General features: G+C 41.6%; 1 long non-coding RNA gene and 1 pseudogene across 1 annotated transcript; both read left to right on the top strand.

Moving 5' to 3' along the window:
* Nucleotides 1-2,658: 2,658 nt before the first annotated feature.
* LOC117239959 lies at nt 2,659-26,712 on the top strand (annotated as a pseudogene).
* LOC117239960 lies at nt 19,442-20,724 on the top strand. Its single transcript, XR_004494595.1, has 3 exons — nt 19,442-19,696; nt 19,834-20,479; nt 20,578-20,724. It is a non-coding gene; the product is annotated as an uncharacterized LOC117239960 (long non-coding RNA).

Below are 26,712 nucleotides of genomic sequence, written 5' to 3'. Positions count from 1 at the left end.
CTACTTGTACTCGAATGATTTTAGGATCTTGCTGTATTTCTTGCACAGTGTTATACTGACAGGCGAGAAACATAGAAACGTAACTTCCGATCCACTGATTTACCCTAAACACACGATGATAGGTTATACGGTGGACGCAATACAGAAGCGTTTCCGATGCAATTCGAAGGTGCGTTGTTACAATGGAGTTCATCGATCCATAGCGACAATTTCCCCGCCAACTACAGCCTGTAATAACGGAATAGCCAATACAGTATATCCTGTCGATTTAATCGTTACCCCCACGGTGCACCACGCGCACGGAGATCGGATCGGTGATTTTCACGTGATGTTTCGCAAATCGTGAGGCGCTCGCGTGATTCGCGCGTTTTAAGCGTTCCCGCTCTTCCCGTCCGATAGAAAGAGAAAGGGAACAGGGGATGGAAGAGGGAAGATACGTGATGCGGGTTCAACCTGCCGCGGGAACCTTTAAAGAAGGTCGGTGCAACGGGACAGATGTAATTTTAATAAATTGGAGAGCAAGTCATTGTAAAAGATTGATATTCAGATGTTGGAGATGCAGCAGATTTACAACTCTCTGGAATTAAGTTAGTTAAGGCGTTGAAAACCTAACGTCTTTTCAAAGGCGTTTGCCGCGTTTCTTTTCAAATCAAAATACATACATACGATACGTACAATGTATGCGCCTAAAGTTTTAAAGTTAATTTCTATTCAGGGAATGGACTGTTTTATTATAGATTTAGGAAATTGAAAAGAAGCAATTGCTTGTTTCTAAGAAAGAATCGCGAGAAGTACAGTTAGAAACTGTATTGTGAATCACTTTTCCTGGTTTCCGTAACGAGGAAGGGAAAAAAAAAAACGCAGACAAGTCAGCGTTTACCGCAGCTAAATGGAAGATACGCAGGTACGAGTCGTTACAGTTTTGTCGTTGCAACGATTCCCGCTGCGTAATTTGATAATGAACAGTTGAAAAATAGCAGCGTTGTATCCGTACTCTTTAATATCCCATTATATGGAAGTTAACGACCGGAAAATACACCGCTCGACTACTTGAAGGAAGTAGCTCATGAGCAAGTCCTTTGTATCCTCGCAATGGTATAATTCCTGTAACGTCTCGTTCTCGGAGGATTTATTTCGTTGATTTGTACTTGTTTATTGCTTTTGTGTTTTCATGAATGGAGCATGTCGCATGCGAATCGTAATATGGTTTTAATGGCGTTTCGACTTCAATGATATCAGCGGCTGATTGCGCTTCCCGTAAGAAGCTCCCAATCATTATGTATTTTAGGAACAACAGATAAGGATATTTAGAGAACGAATTAATTATTCAATTGTTCGCGCAAGAAATACCTGTCTCTTTTTCGAAAGTTATAAATGCTGTTTTCAAAGAGTTCCTTAGCTCACCATAAACCAGATAAGAATCTTTGGTTCCATCTAGAAAAAGAAACCTTCAGATCAAGCCGAAAGGGGTTCGGATTATAGTTTCTAATCGTATTTGTATATTTCTTTTTACGGTCAGCTTGTCATCCACGTACAATCGAACAGAGAGTCCATTAATTATTTCCCTTCGACTTGTTTCAGGGGGAGCATCTCGGAAGCCATGCCGGCTGACGAGTTCGCTGGAAATCGAAACAGAAGCAAACCAAAACTGCAACCACCTTAACGAACCGCTATTATCACTGGCAAGGTCATCGGGCAGACCGGATCTAATCATGCTCACGCCGACCATGCTTCCTGTGCACTCGTTCCTCTTTCTCAACGACGTCAACCAGAAGATCGGGTGGTAAAAAATGCGAAATCGAGTTGAATGAAAATCTCAAGGAATATTAAAAAAAAATACGAATAAACACTTTGATATAGAAATCATCCATTTTGGGCAAAGAAAAGAAACAATCAGAAAAAGGAATAACCACAGAAGCTCTGAATTTCATTGCTTCCTAATGGTACTTCCTTGGATATTTTTACATTCTGGAGGCGTGAACGAACTCTGGAAAACAGAAACGACTTCTATCGGATGATCGAAAGAACTACCTGGACACTGAGTATAATTATTCACACGTGCGGATGCCATTTCCGGCATGTTTCTCCACGAAGAAGGTCAGCTTCAGTTTTTGCCACTTGTAGATAGAAGTTGAAGTGGCGGACGTCTTAACGAGGTTACTAGAATGTCAAAGAAATTGATGAGGGAAATATTATGAAGATATATTTATGAATATCTAATTGAGCATTTAATTAAGAACTTAATCGAAAGACCAAAATAAGTTGGTTCTTGAGACCAAGTACCTATCTAAGTATAATAGTCTGTCGTACTTACGGTTTAGTAAGAGGACTCGAGTAAAACGATTACTCGTTAAAAGGAACAATAGAATAATCATGCCTCCGCAGACGGTGGTCTCTGCTTTCATGCCTCATCGCGGAGAATCTCAGCGAAAAAGTATCCCGAAGCGTGAGCTGAAAGGTGGCTATGTAGGCTGCCTAGTGAATGCCGTCGCCATGGTGGAGCTGGCGTGTAGCAACTCCCTAAGTCCAGGAACCTAATCCTGCGTCAGAAAGACAAAATTCGCTACGGAGAATAGTAAACAAAAATATATATATAGGGAAGAAGAGACAAAGATTAAAGATCGTTAAGAATTAAAGGTAATTTAATGATGAAAGGGAGAAAGAATTGTGTAAAAATTCTACTGGGAAAGAAAAGAAAGAAGAAACCTCCAACGAGAAAGACGTGCTCAGAAGCGAGTCCCGCGTAGCGCCATGTAGAGGAGCAGGAAGAAGCGCAGTCTTCCTCAGGCATTCCAGCGTCGAGTAATGCTGAAGCATATCCTGACGGGGCAACCGTTGTCAGCGGGCTCCAGGCACCAGCACAATGACTACCAGGCGAGCTCGGGCTCGTTGCACGGCGGCCACCACCACCACCATCATTCTGGTCACCAACAGGATCAACAGCAACACCATCATTACAAGCAAAACAGCAACGTTCGTGGAGCGACAGGGGGGAGCCAAGGACGCGGAGTCGACGTTTACGACTCGGTGGTCCATCAAAGAGCCAACGTGCATCAGGCTGCCACCACGCCATCTTCCACTCACAGACACCCTTTGAATCATTCTCAGCTGAGCGTGAACAATCTTTCTCAACGATTGAATCACTCGCACGCTCTTAATCTGTCCACGTTGTCCACGTCGAAGCATTCTGTGAACAGCGTCAGTCCTGTTGCCGGTGGGAATAACAATAACAATAATACTAATCTGTCGACTACATTGGGGGTGATATCCCCGGCGCCGCTGCACCAGGACAGCAGACCTAAAGCGAATGGAGGCTTTGATATCTCGAGACTGTCCAGATTACCCAGTCAGGCGACACCTTCGCCTGCACCTGCTCTTCAGGGTACGACTACCGGGGGACAGTTAACCGGTCCCGGTTCCACGGCGTGCCCCTTGAACGCTTCCTGGTCGTCGTCCCTGTCAAGGAATCACAAGGACCACGAGGTTAGCGCGAAAGAGACGTTGACCAGTTTGGGTTTATTGTGTCTAGTGTCGTTGTTACTGGCGCTACTCTCGTTGACCTTCTTGCTGAAGATCTCACCGTTAACGGTGACGCCGAGTAGCCTGATCAGCCCGGAAGAGTATACGATTGTCTACGAGGTGACGTTAGCGCTGTGCGCACTCGCCCTCTCCCTAAACCTCTGCTGTCTCCTCATGTGCGCTATACAATTCCTCTTCACTGTGAAACTCGTCAAGACTTCGTATCAAGGACATTGGTGAGTAGAGTTTTCGTTTTATGCCACGCTGGGTAAATCTGTGATTTATAACGCTTTAAATACCTTTGTACATGATCCGTACTTTACTCAACCCGAAGGTCGAACAAGGTGTGAAAAATATATACGTTTAAAGTTTGTATCCTTAAGATACTGTTATCTTTGAAAATTCGGAAGTCAAGCAAAATACACAAAGAGAATCTTCTAAAAGTGCAAATAAACGTTGAGATACAAATATCCTTTAATCCGAACTATACATATGATGGAAAGAGGACTCTCATAGTCATCGACATTTTCCCTCCTAAATGTCAACAGCATCCATATTTACATTGTTGCTGTTGTACATGTAACTTTTCAAACTTACTTAGGTATTGATAAAGAAAAGAAAAATAAGCATTTTCCTGGTAGCTGGGAACTCGCGGGATTCGCGGTCGAACGATGATTACCATTAATTTCTATAATCTGGCGACGCTATCCTCAATCATTATCCTTGTGCCGGAATATAAGTTCTCATTCGTCCATGCGTGGCCTATCTGTGTGCGTCTGGAACAAACGCAGTGTCCCGTATCCCGTGCGATATATCAGAGGCCTGTCTAGTGTTTCTTCTCATGCGGCCTGGAGGACGAAACGCAAAAATTCACATCCTGTACTTGACGTGCAAGAGTTCACCGACCGCGTGTCCCGTTTTTACTGATCAAACACGTGTCTGCAATCACAATACGATACTGTGTGGTGAGATGTATCCGTAAATGCGTATGTTTCGTGACGCGAACCTTGAAAATGAAAATTACACTTTCGTTTATTCCTCGAGCGTCGTGCACGCAGGAAATCGTATAATAATTTTATTAGTAAGATTTTTTTTATATAGACTACGGTATATTAATTTGTGACCAAGCTGAAAGATCGTGACACGCCCTTTGTGCAGAAATTGCAATATTCTCCGTTTTACCTAATAATTCTCCCAGCAAATTCAGCACGCACGTTCGCGAAAAATATTATCGAATACACACAGTGCAGTGCAGACCAAGTTACAAAGGGAATATAGATATGCTCGCCTCCCGTGACACGCAACTCGAAAGCGAAAATAAGGCTCGTTAAAGACGATACATACTCCTCGAGATGGGATCTGTGGTTTCTGCTCGGAAGTTCCCTTATCGTTGGTCAATCGGATTTCTTTTTTATCTTTTTCGCTGCCGACCGAGACAAAGTAAGCATCGCCGACTCTAATTACTAGCGAATGGAAACGCGCGTTAAGTTATGCAGATTGGCCGAAATCGTCGGCCAAATCACTGTGTGTTACGTCGCGTAACACTCTACCTAGCCGAGGCCACACACCGCGGGCAAGATGGCAACCAGATGTCTTCGGATACTCACTGCGTACCCTCAACAGTCTCAAGTACCTTCCATAACTCTCATAGATTTCCTAGTAAAGGTCCTTCAAACCAAACAAACGTCTGTTTCCGAAGAATTTCCAAAGACTATTGTCTACCACGGCGTGACAAGGGAAAGTTAGTTTTTCTCACGTACGCTGCAACTTTCCTCCCACTAACCACTTTCTCTCGAGGGCGGTTAAGCCCCTTCGTGTGACCAATTAACAACGAAGCCTATTCCCTCACTCTCCTAACTAAAATCGTCACCAACAAATCCGATGGATGGAGACAGCATCGTCTCCCAAGACAGTACTGATTTTACATCCTTCGAACGGTCAACATCCTTCAACCGGGTATACAGCCAACGTAGATCAGTCACCACCATCTCGACAACCACACCTACAGGTTATCATATTTTACCACCAACCGAAACAGGAATCGACTGGCCCGACGCCGACGCAAAGCCGCACGCGTCTCCGCGAACGGTCGTAACACTGTGATTACCCCCAACGGACACGCCGTTTTGAGTTTTCTCTTCGGTTCTTTAATTCCGTCCTTTTTCTTTCGCTCAGTTTTTTGGCCAGTGGCGGGTCTTTTATCGCGTGGCGAGTTTGATTCGCGTGGGGAAATGTCGTGTGCTCTTCGGCAGATAGAAAGATCATTGTTTCTTAAAGCATCCAGACGTTGTGCGTGATTGGCATATTAAAGTTTCTTGCGAATGTTACCGTGTGACCATGTCTCCCTTGTGACCGTAATTGTGCGACGATGTTTTCCTGCAAATATTACCATCTAACAAGTTTTTCCAACGAATATTACCGTTCGATCAGGTTTTACTCGAATCTTGTTCTTCCCTTGATAGGGTCCTTTCCTTATATAGAGTGCCCCAGGATTTCGCAGTCAAATCTATGCCACTATATTCCACTGACTATTTTAATGTACCAAACTACGAAGATGCGGCTGATATTGTGCGTGTTGCGTTATTCCACAACTAGGCTTGATTGGCAGGCCATTGGAACGAGATTTGTTCAAGCTGTTCGAAATGTTGGAGAACTAGCCGTTAACATTGTAATGTATGCAACTACAGAGACGTATCGTAACTTTTGTTTCGAGAACAAATAACAGAGAAGAAGAGAATAATGAAGATTGGACACGGACGAAATTAGCTGTCGATCTTGAAACTCGTGCACTGCGATTTCAGAGAATCAAATTAGCATAGAATGAGATTTGGGAACGGGCAGAGTATATTCCGGAGTTTGGATATATATATATTTAGATTAAAGATTGGTTCTTTGCGAGAAACGTTTTTAAGCAACATATGAAATTCTTCGTCTATTTATAGTATATTTCATTTTACTATAGTGGGAGCAGTATTCTATAAATCGGTTTGTAAGAGTGCGAATTTATTATCTTAACGCTAGCTCCAACTTTATGTAAATTCTTATATTATCCGACTAATCAATTTCTAAATTTTTGTTGACGTAAGAATCTATATAAAGTTAGAAGAAGAGAAGAAACAACAATGACTGTACAATTCTAAATTAAATGTTGAAACACGGCCTTTTGACCAGGCCTGGTAGAGTTAGTGTTAAATCATGCTTTGTAATTATTTATTTTGGCTGGTGGTAAGCAACGGTAACGCAAACACTGATCGAAGTAGACAGGTGTTCGTTAGGCAGGTATTCAGGCCCCAGAATTTCCAGGTCACCGATTGGGGCCCCTGTTGTAAATTTCTGGTGATTCGCCCAACTATTGGTTAACTAAGAGTAAAGAGAAGAGGACAGTTTACATCTGAGCTACTGCTTCGATTAACCACATCTGGCAGAATGGCCTTTAGGGAAGAAAGTGTACCGTTTTCTGTGGTCGACCATCCTTTGTTTTCTTTTCTGAACAATAGATCTAGCTTGGACATTGATAACTAGCGGCTTATCGATCGTTCGATGACACAGGACACAGCCATTCTTTATGCTACATTATCACCACGACTAACTTTTACAGCTGTCTGCTAAGTTAATATTACCGGTTGTGTCACACTATCGCAGTGTGCCCAGAAGAGATAACCGGAGGACGATTAAAATTGCAACGTCACCGGACGCTTCTCGTTTCCCTTCTTTCTCTCTTTTCCTCGTCCTTTCGCTCAACGGTTGTTTCCCCTGCTTTGCCTCCGGGGCTTCCAGACAATTCAAGATTCTGCTGAATTGGAATGCTCGATTTTCTCCTAGAGAGCTGTTTAGCTAGAAGGAATAGTCCGAGTGTCGACGGGTATGCGAAGAACTGTCTTCTTGTGCTCTTAACCACTTAACTACGTTCGACGTGTTTATTCGTTATTGCTTGATTTTACCTGCTCACCCCATAGAGGCATTTTTGAAATTAAACTTTAAAAAGTTAAAAATTAATTGTTTCCAAAATGTTTTCAAATACTCCGAAGATCATTGGATATTTTCGTGTTAAAATTACAAAGTAAAATATGCACAGCTGTATCCGTATTATTAATAATGGAGGCTGACTCCTACGATATTTTTCTACCATAAAAATTTCTACCATAGACCTCCCCCAAATGTAAGGAAATAAACTCCGCAGTTAACAAATTAATTGTTTCCAAAATGTTTTCAAATACTCCGAAGATCACTGGATATTTTCGTGTTAAAATTACAAAGTAAAATATGCACAGCTGTATCCGTATTATTAATAATGGAGGCGGACTCCTACGATATTTTTCTACCATAAAAATTTCTACCATAGACCTTCCCCAAATGTAAGGAAATAAACTCCGCAGTTAACAAATTAATTGTTTCCAAAATGTTTTCAAATACTCCGAAGATCACTGGATATTTTCGTGTTAAAATTACAAAGTAAAATATGCACAGCTGTATCCGTATTATTACTAATGGAGGCTGACTCCTACGATATTTTTCTACCATAAAAATTTCTACCATAGACCTCCCTCAAATGTAAGGAACTGCGGCATAAGTTCCCTAATAAACAATAGGAATTTCTGTTGTAAACTACAAATTACAAATTACGAAACCTTCCGCTCTAAATTAACTAAAGATCACCAACAATTCTCCTTCGTTCTGAAACTAATTCTCCGACAATGGTGTTCCCTATGAATGAGTCAACTGGCAACGAAAGACCAAAAGCAAGAGGGTTCTCGGTCAGTGTCTCTGGTGCACGCCAGCTAGGAAGCCTTAGCCGAAGGTCGTCCGGCTGAAGATAACTGCGAAGTCTGCAAAGTGGCATTGTTAGCGAAGGAGAAGGAGCCCTGGGGTGTGCAGACGTGCTCCGAAAGAAGCACGAACTTTAATGGTGGGTCCCAGTAGTAGACGGCCGTTCCTCTTCGCTTGCTCATTGTCACTCGAAGCTCGGTGCCCGTCCCTCCTTCCGTACCACGCTACCGAGTCTGAGACGCGAGGATGAAAGGAAAAAAAGCCGAAGTATGACACAGGTCCAACGACGACACCAACGACGGCGACGACGATCACAGAGACACGAGAAGAATGAAAGACAAGCGGCGCTGCTAAGTGCCGGCTCATTACTTAAATGGTCCGTAATAAGGGATCTCTGGTGCTGCTGGCGCGAACACGCTGAACAGCAGACTTTTCGAATAAAGCCACTTTTGGACAAAGTAGTTGCTGGCTCACGAAGTTTTCTTCTTTCGTTGTTAGAGGGCGCGATCCTAAAGTAGGCGCGCATTTTTCTTCGCGATCTCACGTTTCGATCGCGGATTTCGACTTATTGGGGAAACAGGTTAATTGGATTATTACTGGAGAGACGTGGATGGATGAACGTTTTCATCGTTTCGTTCAATGACGGGTGAAACGTGTGAAAAGAGTTCGTAAGGTTTAAGCTGGGTGAGAAAATACAGCTTTGAATTTCCTATAAATGAGAGTTTAACAACGACGTGTCAAACACGACGCATGGAGCATTTGTACTAAATTTCTTATTAAATCTTGTTAATTCACTAGCTAAAAAACCAACTATTACATCGAATATGATACGACCAATAAAAATAAAGATATCGATACGAAGAATACGAAACGTAGATTCTTATGAATATGTGCGTTTCTTTAGGTGTATCGCTCCTCCAAACGACAATTCGCCGAAACACACATCAACTTTAACCAATGTATGAGAAATCGTCTCTAGCGCGTTTTTATGCCAAGATGAACGCTACTGTGACCCCGAACGAACCGTGAAACTGAACGATTCGATCTGTCATTGAAAACGCCCATCGGTCGCGAAAGTCTTGTTCGTTTTTCATCGACGGCCCGGTTTTACGTTACACGCGTGTCTGGTTTCTGTTCACGGGCGGTTCTTCGTGCGTCAGAGCGTCCGAGCATACGCGTGCACCCGTTCGTCTTTCCACCAGAAAGAGAGAAGAGGGCTCTCTGTCGTGGCTGTTGGCATTCCACGCCTTCGAATCCGGCATTTCAAACTTTTTTCACCGACACAGGGCACTACGGAACGGGAATAAATTTGGCGGGCCGTGACTGCGCCTTAATATTCCAACAAGCAGACAGAAAAATAGAGAAAGAAACGGGCACTCGCGTGTCTCAATGCTTGTAATTTATTTTTCGATTAATTCCCAATCACCAGCCGATAATTTTGATGTTTCCAGCTGATGATAAATCGAAAAAGTGAATAGAGGACTTCCAGTAGAATTTGCGTGATTCATTCTTGGCGTTGATTGGCGTGAATTGTTCGTCAAGACGTTATTTTTTCAAGGGTATAAAAATCTGTCAGTTAGGTGGAAACTATCAATTTGTATACGAAAGATACGATCGTATTTGAAGATTGTATCGTAGTCATCTGATTTATCGTGCAAATTTTGCACGTGACAATCTATATTAAGTTTGTTGTAGCATTAATTAATCACAGAACGTTACAAGAAAACAAATTTGGTTTGGCAAATATAATGGCCGATGTTATGTAGATATGTGTGGCGGATCGGTATCAATAGGACGCCGGCAGGTCGAGCCGCGGGTACCAACCGCCAACACTAGAGGGCTACGACGACAGCGAGTCTGTCTGTCTAACTCTCTAGGGGTCGAATATACGAGCGATTGATATAAATACCGCACCTAGCGAGACTCACTCTACGTCTAAGGCAGGGACTACCGAGCATAGCCTTACTGACAAGTCCACCGGTAGTCCCAGGACGAAACACTCTCTCTCTCTCTTTTCTTCCGTCACATATGTAATGTTCGAATTTGTAAACTATTAACTTTTTCGACAAGGAGGTATAAGGAACAAGTTAAAGTAGACGTCATGTTATGAATCATCTGCGAGATATAAAAGACTTCTTTTATGAGGGATCAACACCTCGTGAAGTCAGATTTTATTTATAACATACGATTTTTATTTATTTGTTTGAGGTAGTATGTCGTGATAGGGTCGGAAGGAAAACTCAGATTTCTTGAACGATAAATGTTTATTCACTCTAATGTCAATGAGTACACTTGATACAGGATTCGCGATTGTATTCGGTTCGCGAATGCGCGGTTATAAGATAGAGCTTGGAGCGTCATGGCGTATAAATACGTATGGTGATGTTTCGAGCTCGCGGAACACGAAGGTTTTCTTCTCGCCGTGTCGCGTAATCGGGTGAGGACTGATTTTCTCTATTCGCTCCTTTAAACGGTTCGCGAATTCCGAGTTGGCCTGTTGCTTCGTTGGTACGAAGAATTCTGTCGGCAATCGTATGCCAGTACCGTAAACCATTTCGACTACCGTTGCGTTCAGGTCCTCCTTGATAGCGGTTTTTATGCCTAACAAAACAATTGGTAGGACTTCTACCCAGATGCTCGTATTGTGACATTTTATTGCTGCTTTTAATTGTCGATGTAGGCGCTCTACCATTCCGTTGGATGCGGGGTGATAGGCTGTTGTGCGTAAATGCTTAATGCCGAGCAACCGGCATAGTTCATTGAATAGGTTTGATTCGGACTGGCGTCCTTGATCAGTCGTTATTTTTGAAGGTACGCCGAAACGAGCTATCTATGTAGAGAGGAGGGCCGAGGCAACGGTTGTCGCTATATTGTGAAGTTTCTGCCTTCTAAGGCGTGTCGAAAATGTTTGACTGCGGTATATATCGCGAGTAGTTCGCGATCGTACGCGCTATATTTTTGCTGAGCGGGGGTCAAAGATTTCGTTGCGAATCTTAGCGGTTGTAATTGGTTATTCGCGCGTTGTTGTAATACTGCCCCCATTGCGTAGTCGGACGCATCTACCGTGAGGCTGATAGGCGCACCTGGTATCGGATGCGCCAGCATCGTGGCGTCCACGAGTGTACGTTGCGATTCGCGAAAGCTGTTTTCCTACTGCTCCGACCACTCGATGAGCGCGTTGCCCTTTTTCGCGCCTTTTAACAGGTCGTTGAGCGGCTCAAGTGTTTTTGCGGTCCCCGGTATGAAACGTCGGTAGAAGTTTATCGTACCGAGGTACCTACGTAGTTGCTTGGCGTTCGCGGGCTTCGACAATTTTACAATCGCTTCGACATTTTCGGGCGGCGGCTTAATTCCGTCGGGGTTTACCGAGTATCCGAGGAATGTGATTTCGTGCACGCCGAATTCGCATTTCGTGGGGTTTATCACAACGCCGTAATTATTGAGACGGTTGAGCAAGATTTTCAAATGTTCGCGATGTTGGTTTTCGTCGTTCGAGGCTATGAGAAAATCATCGATGTACGCGTAGACGATATCGAGCCCGCGTATGATTTCGTCGACGAACCGCTGACATGTTTGCGTGGCGTTCCGAAGTCCAAACATCATATTTGTTGTTTCGAGAAGTCCGGTAGGCGTTGTTATCGCGGTTTTTTCAATGTTCTCGGACGCAATCGGAATTTGGTGGTAAGCGCGGACTAGATCGATTTTTGAAAAGATTCGCTTACTATGCAGATGTTGCGCGAAGTCTTCGATATGTGGCGGTGAGTATCTGTCGGGTACGGTGCGGGCGTTCAACGCACGGTAGTCGCCACATGGACGCAGGTTTCCGTCCTTTTTCGGCACTACGTGCAGGGGTGATGCCCACGGGCTTTTCGATGGTCGCATCACGCCTTGCTCGATCATGTGTTCAAATTCCGCTTTTATCTCTTTAAGTCGATCAGGTGCAAGCCGACGCGGTTTGCTGTAGACTGGTGGACCAGGTGTAGTTTCGATGTGGTGTAGCATACCGTGTCGAATTCTCTCTTTTCCGAAGATCCGTGGGCGGGTGAGGTCCGGGAATTCTGCCAGGAGTTGGTGGTATGGTGATTCGCCGATGACGGTCTTGTCGGACGCTTCGTCTGTTGTGGCGGTGTATCCCCTTGATGACGTCTGTGTTATCGTATCGATAAGCCTTTTGTTTCGCGGGTCCACGAGCAACCCGTAGTGGCTTAGAAAATCCATGCCAATGATGGGTGTTTTGACGTCGGCTACGGTAAAATCCCACTTAAATGCTCTGCGTAGGGACAGGTTTAGGTAGGGACAGGTTGGCCGCGAACAGCTCGTACTCGCTTCTGTTCACGTGTCCGTGTAGCTTGTTGCGCGGGTATACGCAAACATCTGCGCCGGTGTCGATGAGGTAGGAGATCCGCGAGTTCTTGTCCGTTACGAATATGCGGCGAGATGCCAAACCGTCGTCGTTTGCCGCTTTTACGGACGGCTGGTCCGGTTTTCCGAGTTCCAGGAGCAAGGGGGTGTGCACTTTCTCGCGCTTTCTCGGAACTGTGTGTGATAGTAACACAGCCCGTCTTGCCGCAGCGTATCGCGAGGGCGCGAACGGCGGCGGGATCGTGTACGCGAGCGTGATTGTACTCGTGCCCTACGGTGTTCATTGCTTCTTTGCTCGGCTACTAGCGCTCGCATCTCGCTCATATGGGCGTCCATTCGCGCTACCCGCTCGGTGACCAAGTTGGCGAAGGCTGTCATGGCGTCGCCTATTCCGCTATTCTGGCCAGGTGGGAGGGTTATCGCAGGTAGTCGGCCTGCGCTGGTCGCGGCGATCTGCCCTGATTCCAGGGTGGCTTCGTAAATGTTATCGGCAATTTGTATGCGGGAGTCCGGATCGTTGTTCTGTACAGAGGCTAGGATGCTCCGTATGCGCTGTGGAAGTCGACCTTCCCAGACGGTGAAAATGACATCGTCTGCTAACGAATTGGTGGCTAGGCTTTTGAGATCACGGTAAAACTGAGAGGGCTTCCTGTCCCCCATTTGCTCGTTCTCGATTACCTGTCGGAGTCTCTTGGCCTACGACTCTCCCAATCGCTTGATGAGCTCCTTTTTGACGTAACGCTCTGTCGCCGGTGCGGCGTCGAATACGTCTCGAATTAATCTCGCGTGCGACTTGTCGAGATTCGCGATGACGACCTGGTATTTTTCTTGGTCACTAGTGATCCGGGCAGTTTCGAACTGCACTTCCAGCATCTTGAACCACAAGTCGACGTCGTCAGACCAGAACGGTGGCACGCGGAGAAGGGCGCTAATCGAGTCTGCGTTGTCCCTGCCGGCCTTCGTACGTGCGGAGTGGGCGTTAATGGTCATTTCGAACTGATTTAGATTCATTGTGTTACATTTCACGAGCACTCGGGGATAATCACGTCGGGGTCACCAATTTGAGGTGGTATGTCGTGATAGGGTCGGAAGGAAAACTCAGATTTCTTGAACGATAAATGTTTATTCACTCTAATGTCAATGAGTACACTTGATGCAGGATTCGCGATTGTATTCGGTTCGCGAATGCGCGGTTATTAGATAGAGCTTGGATAGCTACGATTCGAGATACGCTGCGAGTGCGGACAATGATTACACGAGATGTCGAGAGCTTAGATAATTATTCGGCTCGAACCGTGTAAGTATAACGATCGTGATATACTGCGGTAACTCGCGGTAATAGACTGACATTTTTGTCGCGATGCTGCTGCGGAGGAAGACTCGTTGGGATGTGTCTAAGGATGCGAAGGCATCGGATTCGTTGAGAAAAGCTTTGGTTCGGAAAGTGAGGGAAATGTACGTTAATGTTTATTGGCTAATTCGTGTTGGTCGTTGGAAAAGGATGCTAGCTGCCCTTGAGAGGGTGTTGCTAGCGGGCAGCGTCGTATGTGAGAGATAGCAGATTTCTCGTGTGTCCCCGTGGTAGGTGGTCGACTTCGAGACTGATAAACAAAGACTGTTTGTCTCTTTGGAGGACCTTAGCTAAAATAAATCCTAAGATTTATAGCGGTCCTTAGGCTAGCTGGAAATATTCGGTACGAATGTATCGACATCTGGCAATCATCTTGTCCGCAGGTATAGGGTCTTTGTGTCGTGCGTCAAGCGACGTAAACTGTTGGGAAGTTTACTGTCAAGTGCCGCCACATGTTCAAGGAAAATGTATCTGCAGCCGGTTATAGCGGTATTTACGTTACGGATGATCTATGGGAAGATTCACACGAACAAACCTTTATGGACTAACCAAATTTATTTTGTTATTAAAAACGATCTACAGAACCGATCGACGACTGGTGTACAATTTAAAAATTGCTTCTCTATAAAAGCAAGAAATCTAATTTACATCGTGTTCTTCATCTGTCGCCTCCATATACATCCTGGTGGCAATAAAATTCTGAATTTACGAGAAATCCGTATTTCGACTTAAGCTTATCGATGTTACCGACTGGACAAAGCCTTCGAGAGTTTAAATTAACCGATCGACCCTTCGTTGAAAGGACGAGCAAGTGCCAGGAAACTATCGCGGGAACGCTCGTAAAAGCGCGCAATGGTTCGGCGTGGTAACCTAGGAAGAGGAACAGGTGCGACTGAATCGTAACGGTTGTCGTGGCCCCTTTCAAACGATCCGTGGCCACCCTTCAGTTTCGGCGTCATTAACCCTTCCCTTCTTTCTTCCTGGTTCACTTAGAAACGAAGAAAATTCCGGAGGTAGTTTGCTCTTAGCAGCTGCAATTTTTTTTTCTTTGTTTAGTCGACACGAAGCATTTTGGAGAATTTCTGTGATTGCATCGCGAAGGTACAGAGAATAAGAAAAAGCGCTCTTTGTTCGTTGACAACTTTCTGTCAATTAGAAATAAGAGTAAACGGCATAACAGTTTTCTTCTTTGCCACTGTATACGTAATTTTTGTTAGACTTTAACAACTCGTATTTTTCGTGAGCAAATACTGTCGAGTGGTTATACACTGTATATGTGAAGCTTCGTTTTCTTCGCGCGAAATATCCATGTTGTTCTTTCTATACTTGTGTTCATATATCATGACGTTCAGCCTACACGTGCCCGAGAATGTAATGTAACAGATAATTGGGTTCGAGCTGTAAATCTTTCATTTGCAGCATGACGCGAATCTAACAATACTTCTTTCCTTGTTCAGATCATGAATATTTTTGTCGCGTGCAGGTAGAATCATATGTCTAGAGTATCCACGGGTTTCGTGTTTACTTATTTCTTTAACTAACTTCGGTTTTAACCAACTTCCTATTAACCAGCAAATTAATCAAATACTTTCAGAATCAATGACAAGAATATACCGAAAAGTGTCGAAAGAATTTTAAAGGTACAATCATTTTCCTAAAAGTTATCTTGAGACGTATTGTATCGTTAGTCTCATAGAGTTAACCACTTTTTTCTAGAATAATACTCGAACACAGCTGTAGCTTTCTATAAATTTCCTCGATATTCGATTGAATTTCCCGAGATCGTTTCCAATGACGAGATCGCAGCAGTTGTTACGAAGAATATCGGAAGAGCGAAGAACGCGTATGTGTGTCTGATCCATCATTCACGATAGTCTCTACGGTCCATGCGTATGATCCATCATCTGCGTAACCATTTTACAATCCTCACCGTGGAAATGCCGATCCGCGATGCTATTCTCGCGCGCACTCGACCGCTTAAGAGTGTCGTGTAAAATTAAGGTAAAAAGTAAGGAACTTGTTAATTTCCGACAAGGAGATAAAGTTCTTTTTATTTTTTACTCAATTTATACAATTTTTTCGGTTCGCGATGATACACTTTCGATACTTGGATTAGTTAAGAATTTTTTTATTAGACTGACTGGATGATTTTGAAGGGAGAATTTATATTCTTCCATTCGTTGGAGTGGGAGAAGGTTTTGTTTATACTTAGTGTAAAATTCGGAGAACGGCTGGAGTGATCGAATGCCACTCAGGCGGCTGAGAACGGATGCTGACCGGACGGTCACACGCGATAAGGCGTTCGGAATTTCGGTTTGTTATATACAGCTGCTCGAATTTCGTCTGTGACAAGAGCATCGTCCAGAGACGTTTCCATCATACACAAATAACTTTGTTTTTCTTCTTGCAGTCGGAAGCGTAGAGAATTCGATGTTTCTGGCTGATCTGTTGTTTTATCATTTGCGCGGCATTTTTTCGCGGTTAGAAGAAAGATGAGATTAATATCTTTGTGGTATTTTGATACTTATCGATCTGCCGATAATGTCGATGCTGGTAGGGGAAAGCGTGGTTGAGAAGAAGCGCGCTTTTTCGATAAATTATGAATTATGGCTAACGGTAATTCATGCAATTTACATAATCTAGATGGAACAGACGCTTTTCAAGATCGCTTGTCGACTCATTTATGTTTATAATTTTCAGGAGAAGAAAATCTAAACCTTGAATATATTCAATTCGAATATGTACTGTAACCTAAATTCGGGTCTTTTTTCGACTTTCAACGATATCGATTTTGTCTCGATTGACTTCCTGCCGGTTTACGTGCTTTTATTCTTACTCCTTCTTCTTCTTCCGGTGTCCAATGATTCCTTTGAAAATCGACGCGGTTAGTACCGAAGCGTACGCTTCCGATGCGGAAAGTACGCGATCGAAGCGCGTGGCTTCTGACCGGAAGCGTAGCCTTGCAAACGCGATTAGATTGCATTAGCTACGAGACTGAAATTAAATCTCGAGTCGGAATTGTATTTAATTTTCTTCGGGAAGTTCAATGCCGGAATCGAAAATTGGACGATTGAATAGGGATTCCTAGTTGATTTTAGACGTCCCTCTTCCTGTAACTCCCACCGAACTTGCATTGGGCGTTGTTCGTAGGCTTGTCGTGCGGCAAACCGTTTCGCAAGAGCTTATTTGCATTTCCTCTAACTGCGGTTCGCATAAGACGCGTCAAAGGAATATTGACTACTATCTATTAGGTCAGATTTTTTCACTATTTTCTGCTTCTCGTAGGATTGTAATGTTACAGTACCGGTAACACGAAGCTTGATCTACGGCAAATAATAAAATATCTTTGAGATTAAAAAATATAAAGATTTGAAAATTAGGACATTTGAAAGTTTGTACTTACTCGACTGAATTGCTATTAAGTGACGTTTAAAAATTTTAATCACAAGGTTGAAAGTAATATAGTTAGTAATTCTAACGAACACCTATCCTCAGATAGATTGGTATACACACGCGAGTCGACCGTATTCTCCGGAAATGAAAACAACTACATCCCTGGAACCTGGAACACGTGATTTTCCGCATATCCATTAAAGCAACATCGGTCAGTGACTCGTCTACGGTGCAGTCGCTAGACTCAATTAATGACCACGTTCTGGTCGTAAATATAGAAAAGGCAGCGAGATATTTTAGTTTGTTGGCTAACTGGGCTGAGGTTGGGTCAATGTTTCTGTGGATTTCATTTACCTCTTCCGGCCTCCTTATATTTTCTGAATTCTTACAATTTTCGAGATACCAGTTCATAACAAATTGATTCTTATTATGGCGTAGGATATAGTAAATCTTATTGTCTAAAAATACAGGAAAAGATTTCATTTTAGATGATTATTTCATTAAAAGATTATTATTTTTTTAACATTTTATTCAAGCGTTTCTTAAGACATTTGTTCAAAGAGATGTCAGGTTATAAAAAATTGAATCAACCTTCCCAAAGCTCCTTAACCTCTTGTTATTTTTGATAAATCAATAGCATTACGCAATATATACCGTGTGATTTCCCTAGACGATCTAGTAGCACTCTTCTTTTCAACCTTCTTTCAAAACGAGAAACAAGAAGAGGATTTACCAAATATCATTGTCATCGAAGCGCAGAGACGCTCCGGTGATTCTTATCTCCATTCATCTCTCCGAGTGAAACTATTTGACGTCGCCTTGAATAGGCTCAGACAGTTTTGTCGGGGGTCCGTGTCGTCGACTGTAGCCAGCTCGCACGATCGTGAATGGAAAGACTCGTATAAAATCAAAGGGCCGACAGACTCTTCCTGCTTAGACGAGATCAATGAGATCTCGTTCAATAGAGAAGTTACCTTCTCGACCGCCGGCGCCGTATTACCCTTCAAAGTCACCGGAAAGTCATATAAGCCAACCGATGCAGCCTAACCTTTATCCACAGATAAAATAGGTTTCTCTTATTCCATCTGAATTTCTAAAGAAACCAAGACTTGATTTCAGTCTGGTTAAAAGCTTCGCTCGATTAAAGCTGTTTTTCAAGCAATAACCTACTTTGTGAATTTCATGCACGCGAATCCAAGTATGTATGCGGCAGAAATGAAGCTTTCGTGCATGTCTAATTGTAAGTTGATGCGAAACAATGCGCATGCGCCGAAATCCCATCACTTTGCGGATCCACATTGTGCCTTTTATTAAGGCGCCTTGTTTGTTTACTCTTCTCGAGCTAATTCTTCACTATTATTATCTACATTATTTTCACTGGCTAACAACTGGTTGGTCTGCAATTGACTAACCAATACAAATTTTTCGTTACGTGCATATATTCGAAAGAATTCGAAATTAAATTATCATGTATTACGGGCAGTTACGATAGAGTGACACAAAGCAATCTGTGTTTGAATGCCTCCACTCGTGGACAATATCGATATAACCTAAATGCGATAAATCGCGAACGTTTGATTCGACTCATGGGAAATTTACGCGTTTTTGAATCGTCCCGAGTCGCACGCGAAATGCAGGTCAGAGAACCGTCTAATATTTATTGTTGAGATCGTGGGCTTGATCTTAATGGCGCGGCGGCACGCGATTCTTTACCAACTATGCTCCTTAACTCCAGCTCTCGACCTTCTTCCCTATTCAACTAGCTCGAGCAGTGAAATTGACTCTGCATGCCTGTGATTTTGGCAGGGAATGGGAGTCGAGTTCGTAGTGAATGCACATTGTGTATACGTGTTTTAGGTGGTTTGTGTGAGTTTGTTGCGGAGATTCGAGACATTTATTTAACCTCTTTATCATATTCGAGCCTGTGCAATATAACCATATCTTAAATGTAATAAGTTTTATTTTTTATTGCAAAGTTCTTGAAATATATAATGCACACAATAAGTGTATAATATTTTATATATATAAATTATATTTAAGAAGTTTGGGATAGTTTAAAGATGAAATAAATTGCTTTTTAAGTTTAATCTCTTACTTTCGACGAAATCAAGTTTCTCTGGAATTTGGTGGAGTTTAAGATTTGATATCGGTGTCGTAGGAGTTATGTGACACTTTAAGGTGGAATAAATCTAGCGAGGAGTTTAAGGTGCGGCAAAGGAGCGTGGAATGTTGCAATAGAAATTTATTGCAGTGTTAGTGCATTGGTAGATTGATCAAATTTACGTGTAGCGTGGGTAACCAATGGTAAATATTTTGCAATGTGTATAATTTCTCAGTAATCTGAGGCTTATAAAATCTATTGACAACTAATGGAAATTGTTGATTTAACAGATCAATTTTAAATTCCTCGTTAATCTAAATTTTTTTAATCCTATTTACAGCTAAACCTTACGACGAAAAATTAACGAAGTGGAATAAAAATGGCATTGTGATTCTTCTCGTCGTGTATTGGTGTCACATCAAATTTAAGAGACAGTTTTACTTGCGGATGCTGCGTGTTACGTTGGTGAAGTCGACGAAAGCGTAAAATAGGAGCTCGTCCGAAATACACTAACGCGGAAGGTTAAATTTAACGCAAAAGGCTGAGAAATTAGTTTAGAACTCGAAGTTTCATTGGTACGACGCTCTTGAAACGCATTCAAAGAGGTCGGCGACCTCGAAAGGGGATGAACGCAACTGTTTCGTGGGAATTTCTTATTGTGGCTTATTTGGATGAAGCTACTTTAAAATCAGCGCTGGATTCGTCTGTATTTTGCCCGGAAATCATAAAATGTTTAGGCCAGGCGACTCCATGTACAGAAAATGTTATGTCCACTTTTTACGTCCGTAGAATTCAACTCTTTACTACTATGCACTTCTTCTCCAAAAAAATATCGCGTTTCAATATTAAAAAAGTTTCAATAATATACTATCCATTAGAAGAATGATAACATGATAACCTTACAAATTATTAGTATTAACAAATTCTTATTGTCGTATAGAAATGCCAACTATTGCTTCGGTAAAACAAACAAAGGAATTTTACAGGTAAATTTTACAAATTACAAGTCATCTTATAACGCAAAATACGACGTGTAAAATTGTCTCAATTTATTAATAGTATTAATAAATTATTATGATAAAAGATGCAGGAATCTTAGCCTCATGAGAAATTAGAGATGAAAATGAGTGGGAAAAGATTAATCACTGGTCCTCCTAAAAAGATGCAGTCCCATGGATGGATGGTTGTGCGAGTATTAAAGCAGCGCAAAACCGTTCCCCGAATTCTCATCCCGGACATCGTACGACCAAAGACAAAAACAACTCACTCGAGGGCATTGCGGAGAGACATTCATCGAGGACACAATAGTATTATTCCAGGAAGTGCTAGTTCTTCCTAGATTCCGGTCACAATGTTCTTAACGCCTGGAAATTAGTCTTGACCAGGAAACATCTATAACGGCATGTATTTTCTGCCGTGATTGTAAATCTGTTTGGAACATGCGGTTTGTCCGTTAATCTAGGCGCTGTTGTTCAATTGAGTCAATATTATTTGTTGGTAGATTAGTGTGTGCAAGAGCGCTCTATCCATTATTGACCAATTCGAGCACGTATTGGTAAATTTCACACCGGCAATTACGGTGAAATCGTTCGTGGTCGCTGGAAATTAGCAGTATCGTTTGCGGTCGTGAGCTGATTGACACTGCGTGAGCGGGGAATTATGTGAAGCAGCTTTGCTTTGTCGTTTCATGCATTTAATAGGTTTACGGCGGTGGACAGAGTTTGTAAAAAATGAAGACAAGGTAGAAAAAGATTATTTTTCATTTTTTACTATTAGATTATTTTCAAAGTGATCTTTTCAGTGAAATATGATTGACAAAAAATAAGATCTATAATTGAATCATTATAGAAAATAGAATAATATTGATAATAAAGAAATAAAAATCAATTATAGAATAACATAATAATAATAATAATAATAATAATAATAACAATAATGTGGATAGACTTTATGTTTACTTTTATATGTATAATGATACTGTTTGATCCTTGAATTAAAGTTAAGATTAACGTTGCGATTATGATTATCCTTTGTCTGACTAAATATATTTGAAGTATCAATTACAGTAGAATTTTTGAAAGATTCTTGGCTGTTAAACAAAAAACTGGTTCCTTTATTGTTAGGGAAGTGATACATTTACACTGTACATGAGAGTGTGTGTGTAAGGGTTAGAGGGCGTCAAGGACTTAGTGGAGACAAAAGACTGTTGCCAGATGTTAGAAGAATCTAGGATAGTCGGTTGGCGACCAGCGTGCGTGCAAGACGTTCTTCAGAGAGTAATATAGATGTATAACTGTTGTGTGGGAAATATAGTCAATAATTTGTATTCCCAAATCCTCGAATTTCCTTAACATTTCTATTTCGCTCAATTATCATAGAATCGTGAAACTGACTTTCACTTCAAATTTTGTCTGTTTCAGGAGTAACAAGTACCTGCAAAAATCATCCATCAGCCGGATATGTGCTGTCGGAGGGTTTTTCATTAGCATTCCCGTCTTTCTAACTGGTAAGAACCAATTCCTTCAATTCTGTCGACTTTAACCTTTTGAAAGATACTAGTACATAAGTTATACGTTTAATTTTTCTTGAATTCAGGCATGAATCTAAAAGATACTGTGAACTATCTCTGAGTGTATGAAATCAGTTTAGAAATCCAATGGAAATAAAGTTAATTTTAACGCCGAATAGTCATTATTTTTCTTAGAAAAATAAAAATGATCGTCTTTTAGGGAAGTTTTAACAGATTAATTTATAAAGAGCTGAAACAGCATATTCATGTCATGCATGAATACGGCTGGTGGATGGATCGAGATCTAATCTAAAGTTTACGTTGTATCATGCTAGTTTACACAGCTATCATTCGCTCGATCGATCGTTAAGCTGTTGAACTCGATTCAAGACGGACATTTTGACTCTGTTCAGAAGAAAACTGCGTTTTAATAAATTTGACGGAATAGAAATTATGATAGACCACAACGTTTTTTTAATTATATCATAAAATTTATTTATTTTTTTTAATGTCATGTTAGAAACTTCAAATACTGTCCAAAACTTCGAACGTAATCGTTTTAGAAATTTGTAAATTACTTAACGACCAAAAATATTGAATTCTCTATTGCCTGAAGATAGATTCTCTATAATTTAAGTAATTTATTCGTCGAGAATTGATATATAAAGACTTAAATAATAAATTAATTGAAAAATAATTTGCGACTAGTATTGAAAATTTCAATGAAAAGCATATGTATATAGTTTACGCTTCGAGAATTATATGTATTGAGAATATGTATTTGCGCTGATTCTTTGTCCCGCTTGTTATGGCATACGTGTTATAATGATCCTCTAACAATGCTTTCAGGTATGATATTGTATACATTCATCCAGTTTCATTCGACGCCGGTGTCACGTAAAATGGATACTTGGGTTGCGAGAGAAAAGAAAGCTGAGTCGTAGCCCAACTATTAATTCTCTTTTATCGAACTTTATTATGACTTTGGCACTTACAGTAGAATAACGTTGAACAGAGAAAGGGGTGTTGTACAAGAACAGCAACTAGAACGAGAACTCCCCGGGCTGGATGAAGTCTCGGCTTATATACACCCTGGCTTGGGGATGTTGGGGGGTTTGGTGTGGATTCCAAGGAGTCCGAAAGTCGGTGTTGGGGCCTTATCTCTGATGGGGACTAAGATGCGTCGCGGCGTTGGCGTCCGACAGTCGGGAGTCGATGTCTTTTCTCTGAGAGGTAATTGGTGTCACACCGGCAATCGTTACGTCGATTTTCATAGGCCTTGGCATCGTGTTTTGTGGATGCGCAATGGTCCATAACGTCTTCGTGTGGCAGAGGGTAAGAACACATCGCTATTAAAAAAGAAAACGAACACGTTCAAACACGTCTAAATCATCTTTTATGTGTATTTTACGCGGAAATCATTTTATCGTGAAATTTTGTTTTTCAGAGTTACCATAATTTATCTGGTAGAGTTCATAAAAATTTTTCTGAAATCAATTGCAAGCTTTTAGGAAACCAGGATTTTTCACATTTTTAAGAAGCGTTATAATTATATTGCTGATCTTTATTTTATTCGTGCGAAATTGAAAAGTACGCAAATGGCGCAAAATGCATAAAATGCGCTAAAATATACGTATATAAGAAAACAAATCTCGATTAAAATTTTATTTCTTTGATTATGTTCGTAAAACTACAAACTTGTATAAAAATACGCATTCTAGTTATAAGTGTTAAAACATTCGATCTAGTCCTTATCACATTCATGAAAACCTCCATTTAACCATTCGTTGTATCAACGAACATTCATATGCAAAACTTACCACCTACCACATCCTCCGCGTATTAATATAATCCCCCTTTATAAATTATACACTTTAGAGTGGACTGGTTGGGTCAGAGTGATATAAGCTTACAAGTTCTCGAGGAGTTCTACCGAAGTTACATTTACGTTTGCATAATTTCACCGAAAAAGATACTCTGTAGAATAACAGGTTCGTTTGTTTATGTGATCCGCGATCGCAACTATTTCAAGGGGATTTTATAAATAACCATACACACGATATTCAGTGTATTTTCGTATTCTCGTTTATTTTTGGGAGATTTGTAAAACTGTTGAACAAAATAATTGAGTAACGATTATTGTTACGCCGCCTAAAACATCTGCACGCCAGCCCGCGCGACCGGACAACAACCGCCTGCGTAACGTCACTTCGACCCTCAATAAACCTAAGGACCCACCATAACTTTCACTTCCCTGCATTGTTTCACCATATGTCTTCAATCCGTTTGTCTTGAAGAATTTCTAAAGCTTAAAAATATTCTCGAAACACAGTCGGTTTTAGAGGTGTCCTTGGGTTTATTAGTCGCACTTAAAACACGGAGAAAGCGGGTATGCACCCATTAGGAAAATCCGAATAGCCCTGTAATAAAACAAGCTAGGTTTTTCTCACGCACACAGTCATCTACGCACCACGATGGTAGGAGACTCCCTACTCATCCCTTCGAGCACTAGTGCAGGTCATGACCAATCGACACCGCGGTTCGTTACCCTCACTTTTCCTAACGAAAGTGGGACCAACGAATCCGCGTTCTTTAGGCACAGGGGCATACCCACACCGAACTTTTCTTCTGTATTAAAAAAAAGAGCGACAGACAGTCTACCAACTAACGCCTAACGCGGCAGTCTACACATAGCGCGAGAGTCGCATACTTCACGCAAATCTTTTGTCGGTTCTCGGTGTTGTCTGTCGAACATACATCTTCTCTCCTAAACATATCATAGTGCTAAGTCCATTGATACATTAATTTCCATTATAAGAGCCCTGCTCTAGCGTACATATCTATCGCATCTTCGTGCGACAAGTTGTTAACTATTTATTTCTCTACGTCAGTGTAATCTAAGTATTGGAAATATATACTTTATAATTCTGTGAATCACAGTGTTATACAAACTCAATCACCCCTTATTATCTCAACGGAAATCAGGGGATCGATCAATTCGTGGTGTCGATTGTTATAATCGTAACGGGGATTTACGACCCCCGTTGACGTCTCTCCTCGCGATTACGTCTCCCCGCAATTGGTCGAATTTACAATTATATTTGCTGAGAAAAAGTCTTTTTCTCTGTACCCCTCCTTCTACTTCAAGCATGTAGTATTGACAATAAGATTGACAATGGCTGAAAGTAATCCAAAAGAGTTTTCACCATGGTTATCGGTAACGAAAAAGATTTGAATCATCTTTAATACTTATTCGTAACTAGAATCATTTCAACTAAAATGTAAATTCTTATATTATAACTTTTTTAATTTGTTATGGCCCCTGACTACAACCTAACCTATCATTCTTATTTCGTAGGAGAAGACGAATGCCGTGAAGGCGTTAGCGCGCGAACAGTGCGAAGCGGCGGTACAGCTGCAGCGTCAGCAGCAGCTGCAACAGCACCAGAACCAGCACCAGCTACAACAGCAACAACAACTACGTGGCCCGTTAACCATCCACCATGCTGGCTGCCCAACGAAAGTCGGGCCCGTGACGAACCAACTAAATACCAGCCACGCAACGCACGGCCGAGCTGCACAGTACCAACACTATCATCACCATCATCATCATCGACACGTGTCAATGTCTCCACCGCCCTTGTTGCTCTCATCGCCAGCTCCGATCGCGGCGACGCACAATCATCTGAACGTGAGCTGACACAGAAACGTGGTTACGCCACCGGATACACCAGCAGATAGATCGCCACCGAGTCCTGGAAATAAGCTAAATAGATCGCAGCATTTGCCACGGGAAGCAACCGGCAGCGTCAGTTCTGGTCTTCCGGCTGCCACATTGGATCTAAGTAGCGCAGCAACCACCAATAGTCCGCATGAATTGTCCACGTTAGTTTAGAAATTTGGTCCGAACATTATATCTTCACATAGGATTGGAGATTAATAGTTGATAGTTAATTTACACATCGATCTTTTTATTTGTAAATTGGGTCGTGGTTTAGAGTTGGTTTGTAAAAATTCGGTCCTAATTGTTAAATGATGAATATTGATTAAGAATAATAGGCATTGATGTACCAATCTTTTTTTAACTTATATACTTGAGCACACGCATTGGAGATTTCACTTTTATTCAGTGAAACAGCAACTTCATTACTCGCTTATTCAATACGGCAATTGCATATATTTCATGGACATTTTAACAATGTTTTGAATAATTTCTAACGGTACAATTGTGATGAAGTGAAAAAAATCGTGATAAGAAACAGAGAGAAAAGTTGCTCGTTAATGAATATTGACCAGAAATAAAGTAATTTCTAAAGAATATCCCGAAGACGTCGTAAATATTACGAAAGGAATGATTAATTTATACCCGCGTGTATCTTGCCATTACCCTACTATTATTATTATTATTAATATTGTTAGTAGTACTCGATTACATTATTATTAATATTAATATTATTGCCTTATTATTATTAATGTTATGGAACCTCTAGTCCTAGGTTACTTTCGCTGCCACGAAAGGATAAGATTTTCGAATTTTTGACTATTACGTGTAATTCAAGTTTTCCTGTTGCGCATGCGCAGTAGAAAGAAAGTTAGCGGAACTCAAATCTCGAACTATAGAGAGTTGAAAAGTAGTAAAAGTAAAAAAGCACGAATAACATTTGTATTTGTGCTGGATTAAGTTTGATAATTGAAAATTGAGTTTGATGA

This window comes from Bombus vosnesenskii, unplaced genomic scaffold (assembly GCF_011952255.1).
Source record: "Bombus vosnesenskii isolate JDL3184/JDL3185 unplaced genomic scaffold, Bvos_JDL3184-5_v1.1 scf7180000014509, whole genome shotgun sequence".
Lineage (NCBI taxonomy): Eukaryota > Metazoa > Arthropoda > Insecta > Hymenoptera > Apidae > Bombus > Bombus vosnesenskii.
The sequence above is the reverse complement of the archived record's forward strand: the minus strand, read 5'-3'. Positions and strand labels throughout refer to the sequence as shown.